The following is an 11,362-nucleotide window of genomic DNA, read 5'->3' on the forward strand; positions in this document are numbered from 1 at the left end:
TTTGGAGCCTCCTATCCTACTGATCTCTCTATTTTTGAGTAATGTTTCACCCCTTTTCCATTTTGTTCCCCCCTCTGGTGGAGGAGCTAATGAACACAGAAAGATCTGAAAAGTAGGCAGTGGGAGAAGAAGCTCCCAATCTCAAACATTAGGGCTTGAATAACTGAGAGGACACCACTGTCAAATTGCAGGAAAAGCACTCTGAACATGCTTTAGAATTCAGCGTCTACTGAAGGCTCTTAAAGGTACCTCGAAGAGGCTTGTTGCCTATAGCACAGTGGTTATGGCACCAGCCACATACACTGAGGGTGGCAGGTTTGAACCGGGCCTGGGCCAGCTAAAAACGACAACTGCAACCAGAAAAATAATGGGGCATTGTGGCGGGTGCCTATAGTCTCAGCTACTTGGGAGGCTGAGGCAAGAGAATCTCTTAAGCTCAAGAGTTTTAAGTTGCTGTGAGCTGTGACGTGACAGCACTTTACCAAGGGTGACATAGTGAGACTCTGTCTCAACAACAAAAAAGGTACTTCAAAGAAGTTTCACCCAAAGACATAGAATAAAATTATTATTATTATTATTATTTATTTTTTTGTCAAGACAGAGTCTACCCTATGCCCTGAGCAGAGTTTGATGGCATCATAGCTCCCTGCAATCTCAGACTCAGGCTGTGGGCATCCTGCTGCCTCAGCCTCTGAAGCCACTGGGATTACAGGCACTCACTGTGGCGCCCAGCTGGGTTTTTCCATTTTTTTTCCCCTGAGTCGGGGTCTCACTCTCACTCAGACAAGCCTCGAACTCTTGAGCCCAAACAATCCTCCCGCCTCAGCCTCCCACAGTGCTGGGAGTACAGGTGTGAGCCACCGTGCCCAGCTAGAATAAAATGATTATTATGAACATGTATTCAACAAACATGTTTAGTGAAAAGGGCAAACAAAGAAAATTATTGTAATATAGTCTCATTTTATAACAATAACAAAAATTCCTGCATTTTTACGTATGTGTGAAATTGTCTATGTACATTTATGTATTTATAATATGTATGAACAAGGAGAAAGAGGTGAAAGGATACTGTATTAGTTTCTCGTGGCTGCTGTTAACAGATTGTCACAAACTTGATATATTAAAACAATGGAGAGTAAGGGCCAGGCATGGTGGCTCACACCTGTAATCCTAGCACTCTGGAAGGCCTAGGCAGATGGATCCCTTGAGCTCAGGAGTTAGAGACCAGCCTGAGCAAGTGCTAGACCCCATCTCTGCTAAAAATAGAAAGACTAACTGGGAGTAGTGGTGCACATCTGTAGTCCCAGGTACTCGAGAGGCTGAGGCAAGAGGACCACTTGAGCCCAAGAGTTTGAGGTTGCTGCGAGCTATGAGGCAATAGCACTCTACAGAGGGTGACAAAGTGAGATTCTATCTAAATAAATAAAATTAAATAAAACAACAGAGAGTAGTTACATTTATAGATATAGAAAATAGAATGGTGGTTGCCCAGGGGCTACAGACAGAGAGGAATCGGGTGGTGGTGTTTCATTTGTGCAAAGTTTCAGTTTTGCAAGATAAATGTCTGGAGCAATTGGTTGTACAACAATATACAATAATCTTTGTGAATAAGCTGATCACAGTGGCTCATGCCTATAATTCTAGCATTCTGGGAGGCCGAGGCAGGTGTATTGCCTGAGCTCAAAAGTTTGAGACCAGCCTGAGCCAGAGTGAGACCTCATCTCTGAAAATGGCTGGGCACTGTGGCAGGCGCCTGTAGTCCCAGCTACTTGAGAGGCTGAGGCAAGAGAATCCCTTGAGCCCAAGAGTTTGTGGTTGCTGTGACACCACAATACTCTACTGATGGTGACAAAGTGAGACTTTTTGTCTCCAAAAAAAAAAATAATAATAATCTTTGCAAATCAAACATTCAACAGTAAAAACCAATGGGTGGGGGACATCAGGAACTTGGAAAAACAAACTGCCCTGATCCTCCCCATTGGTATGGGACAAGTGCCTAGATATATGATATGATTCCACCTTGCTTCCTACTTAAACTTTATGAACTCTTTGGAGGAAAGAAGATGATGTACTGTTGTACAAACTATTTTTTTTTTTTTGGAGTTAAACTTTCATTCTTTATGTTTACCCTTTATTCAGAATACAGTGCAACATTACAGTTTCTGATCATTATAAATGAACAGACTTGCTGAGGTGGTATTGACAAGCAGGACCTGAATTCTGGGAGTAAGTGGTTTTCCAGTTGTGGGGGGGAAGAGAACAGTTAAGTATAAGACCTTCTGCAGAGACTAGAACCATGAGCCGCCGAAAGGATTTTGGCTTCAACCCACTGGCTGGAAGGACTGGCAGTCCTGGTCAACCATCCATGATCTTCATCACAGCAAACCAGAATCTCCGATTTTTCAAACTAATTGTAGGTAGAAGAGAGAATAACTCCAGACTGACTTATAAATTGATCTGGATGACTACTGAAGTGTCCTCCATGAGCTGGCAAAATCTTCAGAGTGACTGTTGGAGGAAGGAGCCTTTCATATGCTCCCAGTTATTATATAGTGCATAAAGACTGGTAAGTGTTAGTCCTGCCAGACCACCTCGTGCTACCCCTCGGAGACCACCTGTACATTTATATAACATGCCTGTCATGGTTCCGGCTGCTACCGTGTTGAGGTCATCTTCTGCACCTCGTGTTTTCTCGATTATAACACCAAATGCACTATAGAGCAAAGCCAGAGAACCTAGAGTATTAGCCCAAAGTGCCCCTTGCTCGTCACCATATTCAAAATCTGTACATTTCTTGGTTTTGACCAGGCCATGTTCTGAGTTTCCTTCAATCCTAGCCAAAGACCATTCACTGCCCCAAATGCAGCCCCTGTCATGCAACATCCTCCAATGGTAAAGAAGGCCAGTTCAAATCTGCCCCGGGTTTTATTAGCTCCAGTCGGTAAAATAAACTCGTCTGTGCCGTGGGACGCCAGCCAAATCCGCCTGCGAGTAACCTGCTCTGCCAGCTCCAAAAAACCCGGCCAAACCTCCTGTAGTTTTGTTGCCACTGCCCCCACCGCCTTCCATAATGTCGTAGCAAACTGTCTGCTTCCCGCCGCTGCCTCAGGCCGAGGTCGTGGATTTGGCCGTTGCTTCTCTGTACCAGCCGGGGACCCCACGTTACCACGGCCTCCTGCACACGCTGTACAAACTATTTTCAAAAAGCCAAATCTTGCCAGTGTCTAACAATTAAGTATAGATTAATTGAAATCATCCTACAACATGGCCCAACCTATTTTTCTAGGCTTCCCTTCCTTTTTAAGGCCAAGACATTATATTACTCAGCCAGGGCTGCCATAACAAGATACTTCAAACTAGGTGACTTAAACAACAAACATTTATTTTCTCACGGTTCTGGAGGCTGGACTTCCAAGATCAAGATGTCAGCAAAGTTGTTTTTTGCTGAGAACGTTTCTCCTTTTGCATTCAGTCACCGTATCATGGTTGTCATCACATGGCTTTCCTCTGTGCACATGCAAAGAAGGAGAGAGATTTCTGGTGTCTCTGTGTCTAGACATGAGGGCCTCACACTTATGACTTCATTTAAACTTAATTTTATCTCTTTAAAGTCCTTGTCTCCAAATAGAGTCACATTGGGGGTTAGGGCTTCAACATATAACTTTTAAGGAGACACAGTTCAGTCCAAAACAGTTAGTGCTCCCCAAATATCCATGTGCTCATTGACATTTCCCAGGCCTTGTACAGTCATGAAGGGTCAACTGCCTATTAGCAAAAGATACATATGCCTCTTTCAAGTAAAGCTTTTAAAAGCTGATGCATGATTCTTTAGTTTTCTCTTCTTTTCTCTTGGTTCCCTGGAAGCCATGTATTTTAGATGATTCAACTATAAGATTACGTAAGCTTCTGTTAGCCTGGGTCCTTCAGTGACTGTGTTAGAACACAGTACCCAGACCGTGCACACCAGATGTATAGCACGAGTTAGAAATAAATCTCTGTGGTAATGAGCCTTTGAGATTTTAGGGTAAATTTGTAATTAAGCAAAACCTACCATGTCCTGAATAATTCTTAAACCTTATCCTTTGATTATAGTAAATTACAAAATAAATGGAAAGATATCCCATGTTCATGGAGTTGAAGTCTTAGTATTGATAAAATGGCAATATCAATCTGTAGATCTGATGTTGATCTACAGATTCAACAAAATCCTTATTAAAATCCCAACTATTAAAACAAATTGGCAAACTAATCCTAAAATTCATGTGGAAATGCAAGGGACCCAGAAGATCTAAAATAATCTTAAACAAAGAACAAAACTGGAAGATTCACATTTCTCACTTTCAAAACTCACTACAAAGATTCAAGTAGTCAAGAGAGTGTGGCACTGGCTTAATGATAGCAATATATGTCAGTGGTGTAGAATTGAGAATCCAGAAATATTTCCTTACATTTATAGTTAATTGATTTTCATAAGGTCCCAAGTGACTCAATGGGGGAAAGAATAGTCTTTTCAACAAATGATTCTGGAACAATGAGGTATCCACATGCAAAAGAAAGAATTTGGACCACCACTTCATACCATACACAAAAATTAATTTGGAATGAATTAAAGACATAACTGTAAGCACTAAAAGCACAGGTGACGAAAGAAAAACATAAATTGGATGTCATAAAATTTTTAACTTTTATGCTTCAAAGGGCACAATTAAGAAAGTGGGAAAAATATTTGCAAATCCTATATCAAGTAAAAGTCTTATATGCAGAATATATAAAGAACTCTTACTCGGTGCCCATAGCACAGTGGTTACAGCACGGGCCATACACACGGAGGCTGGTGGGTTCGCACCCAACCCGAGCCAGCTAAACAACTATGACAGCTGCAACAAAAAAATAGCCAGGTGTTGTGGCAATCACCTGTAGTCCCAGCTGCTTGGGAAGCAGAGGCTAGAGAATCGCTTAAGCCCAAGAGTTTGAGGTTGTCCTGAGCTGTGACTTCACGGCACTCGACCAAGGGCAGCATGGTGAGACTCAAAAAAAAAAAGAGGGAGGCGCCTGTGGCTCAGTCGGTAAGGCGCCGACCCCATATACCGAGGGTGGCGGGTTCAAACCCGGCCCCGGCCAAACTGCAACCAAAAAATAGCCAGGCGTTGTGGCGGGCGCCTGTAGTCCCAGCTACTCGGGAGGCTGAGGCAAGAGAATCGCTTAAGCCCAGGAGTTGGAGGTTGCTGTGAGCTGTGTGAGGCCACGGCACTCTACCGAGGGCCATAAAGTGAGACTCTGTCTCTACAAAAAAAAAAAAAAAAGAACTCTTACAGTTCCACAATCAAAACAACCCAATGTTAAAGTGGGCAAATAATCTATACAAACATTTCTCCAAAGATGATATACAAATAGCTGATAAGCATATTAAAGAAGCTCAACATTATTAGACATTAGGGAAATGCAAATCAAAAACACAGTGAGATAACACTTCACACCCAGCAGAATGACTCCAAGGCGGAAAAAAGGAAAATAACAAGTGTCAGCAAGGATGTGGAGAAATTGGAACCTTCAAGTACATTGCTGGTAGGAATGTAAAATTGTGTGTCTGTTTTAGAAAATAGCCCGGCAATTCCTTAAAAACTTAAACACAGAGTTACTATAACCTAGATTTTCTATTCCTAGCTATATATCCAAGATAATAAAAAACATATGTTAATAGAAAACCTGACGTTAATTTATTATTATTTATGAACTAATGTTTGTACATTATTATTTATAATAGCAGAGAAGTGAAAACAATACAAATGCTCATCACTTGTTTAGTGGATACACATGTCCTTTTAGTTCCTTAATTCTTCTTTATTTTCTAGAACAATCTTTCTCTGACCCAAACTTTGAATTAGCCTTTTTTCCAAAGAGGCTTGGTTTCTTTCATCACTGGTGAATGGAATTTAGAAACCAAGATCTTGGCGCTAGGTTTTCTCTTTGTTACTAGGCTGTAATTGCCTCTAGGCGTTATTGGTGAATAGAGTTGTTTTCTGATATTAGTTGTTGTTGTTTTTTTAAAGCATACTAACTTATAAATTTATCTAATTTTTTTTCCCCCAGAAATAGATTCTTACTCTGTCATCCAGGCTGAAGGGCAGTGGCATGATCACAGCTCACTGTACCCTCAAACTCTTGGAGTCAAGCAGTCCTCCCACCTCAACCTCCTGAGTAGCTGGGACTACAGTCATGTGTCACCATGCCTGGCATTGTGTTTTAAAAAATTAAAAATTTAGCCCAGGCCTGCTAAACAATAATGACAACAACAACCAAAAAATAGCCAGACATTGTGGCAATCACCTGTAGTACCAGCTACTTGGGAGGCTGAGGCAAGAGAATTGCTTAAGCCCAAGAGTTGGAGGATGCTGTAAGCTGTGATGTCACAGCACTCTACCAAGGATGACACAGACAGACTCTGTCTCAAAAAGCAATTTCTTAAAAAAATTTTTTAAACATTTTTAGTAGAGACAGAGTTTTACTCTTTTGACTAGGCTGGTCTTGAACTCCTGGCTTTAAGGGAACCTCCTGCCTTGGCTTCCCACAGTGTTGGGTTTATAGGCATAAGCCATTGCATCCAACACTAATTTATAAACATATATAATACTCTCCCACCCACTTCCAATGGTCTATGAGTATTTATGAATTTCCTTTGGTGGAGTCTTATATACTAGAACCCCAAGGAAACAAATTATATGATAATCCATGGGAAATGGTGGAACATGTAGTGAAAATGAGAAATAATTTGTCATTACAAACCATTGACATTTGAGGTCATTTGTTACAACTGTGTAACCTAACCTGTTCTGATTGTTATGGCACAAAGCAGTGGGCTGGGCACAAATAATCATTTTAATATAAATAAGTACTATTGGAAAATCAAAATCTTGTCTGCTGTCACATAAATCAGTAAGCATCAAAAAAGCAGAAGACCCACAGAAATTTTAAACTGTTCATTCCTAAAAGATACCTGGTACTTGATTCTGACATACTAAGGGCCAGTCTCTATACAACAGAGGCTGAAAACCCTGTGAGAAACAGGGCAACAAGAGCCATGTTTTCCATATAAAAATCACTTCACAAGAGTATGAGGACTCCATGTCACGGTACAGATTTATGAAGAAAACAGAATTCTTAATAGAGCCTTGGGCATCTGCTCCTATCATGGAGGGAAAGCACTTCCAGAAGCAAGTAGACAACATTTGCTTAGAACCTGCTATTATTACACTCTGTGCATATGGTAGCTAAAAACTCATTAGTTTTATAATTCTGGCTGAAGTTGGCAAGCCACCTCCAGAAATATTTCATACAAGCAAAGTGACAGATGGCAATTTCCTTTGTTATAATAGGATAAGCTGGTTAAGATAGTGGTCATGCATACAAAAATCATCGGAATAGAGTGAGACTACTCTTATGTAAAATAATTAATTTATTTCGAGCTTCTGATAAGTTAATCTTCATGTAGTTGGCCTCATTTTTGTCATCCAAGAATACTTTATCAGAAAGATTTACGTAATTTCTTTCAAATGGAATTAGAAAATAAATTTCAGTGGCCACCGTGAAGTAGATACATAATCATCTTCTAGCAGAGGAAAAAAAACCAGAGTATAGTCATTGTATTTTAACTTTTCTTCCACAGCTACAGTTCCTTTTGTAGGAGCTGTGTGGTTGGTTGATTGGTTGGTTGGTATGACTCTAGGGCATATCAGCCCCATCCTCTTTCTACTGGTAAAAATGTCCCAATTAAACATTGAGGCTCCCTACCACACCTCTATGTAGTTGAGGTGGAGCTCAATTGGAGCCCCCACCCTAATCCCAACCTCTAGTGATAAATATATGGCCCAGATATGGCTAATTAGAAGGCCATATCTTGCTCTTTTACCAAGGACCTGCCAACACGGGCTGGGTTTGCACCACAACCGTGAAGAAATTGGCCCAGGCATCACTGAGAAGTACTACACACATCTGGGCAGCCACTTCCACATGAACAAGCTCGTACGCAGAGATGGCCATTATTCCTGGCAAGAAGCTCTGCAACAAGGTAGGGGGCTATGTCATACACCCAATGAAGCAGATCCAGAGAGGACCCGTGAAAGCCATCTCCACCAAGCTGCAGGAGGAGAGAGGAGAGACAACTATGTCCTGAGGTCTCAGCCCTGGATCAGGAGATCATGGAAGCAGATCCTGACACTAAGGAAACGCTGAAGGTTTTGGTCTGTCCAACCTGCAGGTCACTCTGCCTACAGTTGGGATGAATTTCAAAATACCGCGTGGAACTGTTTGAATCTTTTCGCTGTGCCATATCATACAATCCAGGGATAACAACAACCAAAAAAGGTCTTATCTCCGGCCCTCAGGACTGGCTCAGAGATGGGCATCTGATCTTACCTGGACCAAAACTTCTTCCAGTTTTTTTCTGAAACTGTTAAGAAAAAGATGAATTCTTGCCAGTGGGTAGAATGTGAGCCTGGAGCTCCTTTTGGAGTCTTTGCAGGAGGATCTGCTTGACAATGCAGCCATAGAGAGGAAAGAAGGACCAAGAGATTCCTGGCTTAGACTTTTGTGTTCCTGGATCCAAATAATCTGGAAGCCACCATTGCCCTGGCCTTTTTCATTTACATGAGTCAGTAAATTTCTTTTTTTCTTTCTTTCTTACTTTTTTTTGTTGTTGTTTAAACCAGTTGGATTTCTTTCACTTACAACTGTAAAAGTCCTGACTAATTCACTCCTTATTTTAGTCAAACAGCCAGAAAAATATTACAGCTCTCCCTGGTTTTATCTCTATAATTTAGTCATTGAACGAGAACCAGAGCACAAATAAAATTTCCTTCTATTATAGTACATTTTCCCCCCAAAGAATCTCAAAGTATTTACAAACCTCAGAGAACAATGCCCTGGAGTATATTAGCACCCTGGAAGAACATTGCTAACTCTTGTTAGTATAGTTAAAAATAACATTGACCTTTTCCTGAGAATATGATATAGGCCAGGAAAGGCACAAAATATTTTATATAGACATTGCCTTATTTAACACTCACAACTCTTTTATTAAATAGTTATTATTATGGCCACTTTACAGATGGGGGAATTGAGGCTCTGAGATATTAATTTTCCCAAAGTGATTCAGTTCAGATGTGACTGCTATGGAATTTAAACTTTGTCTTTCTGGCTCCGAAGTCTGTGTTGCTCTCACTGAACAACATTTGTATCTTTTCTTAACCTATATCGGAAAATAGTTGCTTGAATCTTTGAGTATAGCATTTTGTGATTTGGAGATATATTTTATTAACTTGGTGGTCTAACTTTGTAAAAGAAAATATTCTGTGTTGCTTGTAGAATCCTCGGTCTTTCTGTCAATGCCTACTCAATGCCAGTTGTCTTTCTTGCTCCTGAGGTCCCAGCTGCATGGACCAGATTAGATGCCTGACCTAATCAAGCTAATTAGATGCACTGACTTGGGACTGTCCACTCAGTAATAGATTCTTGAGCTAAAAGGGCACATGTGTAACTTGTGAGACATACCACTCCAGTTTAAGGAATAATATGGTCTTACATCTTTTGTTTTTCCAGTAATTTACTCAAGTTATCCCATGTTCTTTTCCAGGATCTCCCCTGTAAGTTCTTCCCACTGAGTTGTCCAAGACTCTCGGGGGTTTGTCAGTGTAAAAAGATTAACCCAATCAAACCTCAAAAAGAGAGAACTGAGCCAAGTGTGGTGGCTTGCCCCTATAATCCTAACACTCTGGGAGGCTGAGATGGGAGGATCCCTTCAGGTAAGGAGTTTGAGACCAGCGTGAGCAAGATAAGATCCTATTTCTACTAAAATAGACAAAAATGTAACCAGGTGTGGCGTCTCAGCTTGTGTCCCAGCTACTTGGAAGATGAGACAGGAGGACCTCTGGAGCCCAGGAATTGAGGGTGTAGTGAGCTATGATGATGTCATTGCACTCTAGCTAGAGTGACAGAGTGAGATTCTGTCTCTAAAAAGAAAAAAAAAGGAAGAACTGTAAATCTGTTTAGTTCACTAGCAGTATGAGCCTGATCCCTGCCATACAGCCTCACAATTCAAGGCCGGTCTTGTGCAGGCTAACGGATGCTTGTCTCTTGGCCCCCAGGATCAGAGCTTTCTTAGCTTGCATTTACTTACCCAACACATCGCCAGGAGAACTGGGTAAACTCCCCCTATCCTCTCAATGCCATCCCCTTTTAATACCATGGTGTACTCTTCTGCTAGAGGATAGGACTGCCTTGGTAGATCCTGATCAGCTAATTCTAGGGGCAGCGCCTGTGGCTCAAGGAGTAGGGTGCCTGCCCCATATACTGGAGGTGGCAGGTTCAAACCTGGCCCCGGCCAAAAACTGCAAAAAAAAAAAAAAAAAAGAATTCAATTCTAAAGAGAAATGATGGGTAGAGTTTCTGCTTTTCAGTCCTTTACTCAAGAGAAAGGATGCCAATGGCCCAAACATTTGCATGATTAGTCAGGAATATTCAAAGGATTCCTCTTGCAGAAGGTTAGTTATTATTTCCAGCTAAGAAAACAGCCGCCTCTCAACCAATTTTTAAAATTGTATCTCACCAGGCATCCTGTGCCATCTTGAGTTAGAGACATGAGTTAACAGAGAAGCTGACCGGTGGGGAGTGGAGGCTGCCTGACTTTGTACAAAGCTCCGTGTTCTGCAACGCACAGGCCTTGTCATTCTCCTCGCCCTTTCTTAGGTTCCACCCATGCTAGTAAGGTACTGCCTAGGTTAGAGGTTCACATTGCAAGTCAAGTTTATAGTCCAGGAAAATGCAAATTACAGGAAAAAAAGATGAATAAAAAGTAATTACTTCCACAATTATTAATTTGAAAAAATAATATTTATATCCAGAAGCCCACCATTACCACAAAACAGATTAAATAATGCTTCATAACCTCACACGAATAATAAAGAAATAATGAAAGACTATGTATAATCGTTCTTGAAAATGTTGATTTGGGGGTTTGAGGTAAGAATTTTTGAACATGCTATGGAGGACACCAAAAGCAAAGACTAAATATAACAACTCTTTGATGAAATGGCCAGAGTTAGAGAAAAGAGAAAATGGGACAGAGAACTGACTTAACTTCCCACCATCAAGTCTGTGTGTATATCTGAAGCCAAAAGCAGCTGGGAAACATGAAGAACGTTTTATTATAGGTTTGATGGGCTTCCCTTCATATAGAGAGAGACATACATATTTAAATTGTGAATACACATACAGAAAATAATACCCCTATACGCTTTGCAGATTTGACAAATGTCAACTTTTGCATTATTGCTTTAATTTCCTAGGGCTGCCATAACAAATGACCACA

General features: G+C 41.0%; 1 pseudogene across 1 annotated transcript; it reads right to left on the reverse strand.

Annotated features, from left to right (window-relative positions):
- Positions 1–2,208: 2,208 nt before the first annotated feature.
- Positions 2,209–3,179, reverse strand: LOC128590702 (mitochondrial import inner membrane translocase subunit Tim23-like; annotated as a pseudogene). Its single transcript, XR_008381317.1, has one exon. The product of XR_008381317.1 is annotated as a mitochondrial import inner membrane translocase subunit Tim23-like (transcript).
- Between the last annotated feature and the right edge of the window lie 8,183 nt (positions 3,180–11,362).

The sequence above is a fragment of the Nycticebus coucang genome, chromosome 7 (genome assembly GCF_027406575.1).
Source record: "Nycticebus coucang isolate mNycCou1 chromosome 7, mNycCou1.pri, whole genome shotgun sequence".
Taxonomy (NCBI): domain Eukaryota; kingdom Metazoa; phylum Chordata; class Mammalia; order Primates; family Lorisidae; genus Nycticebus; species Nycticebus coucang.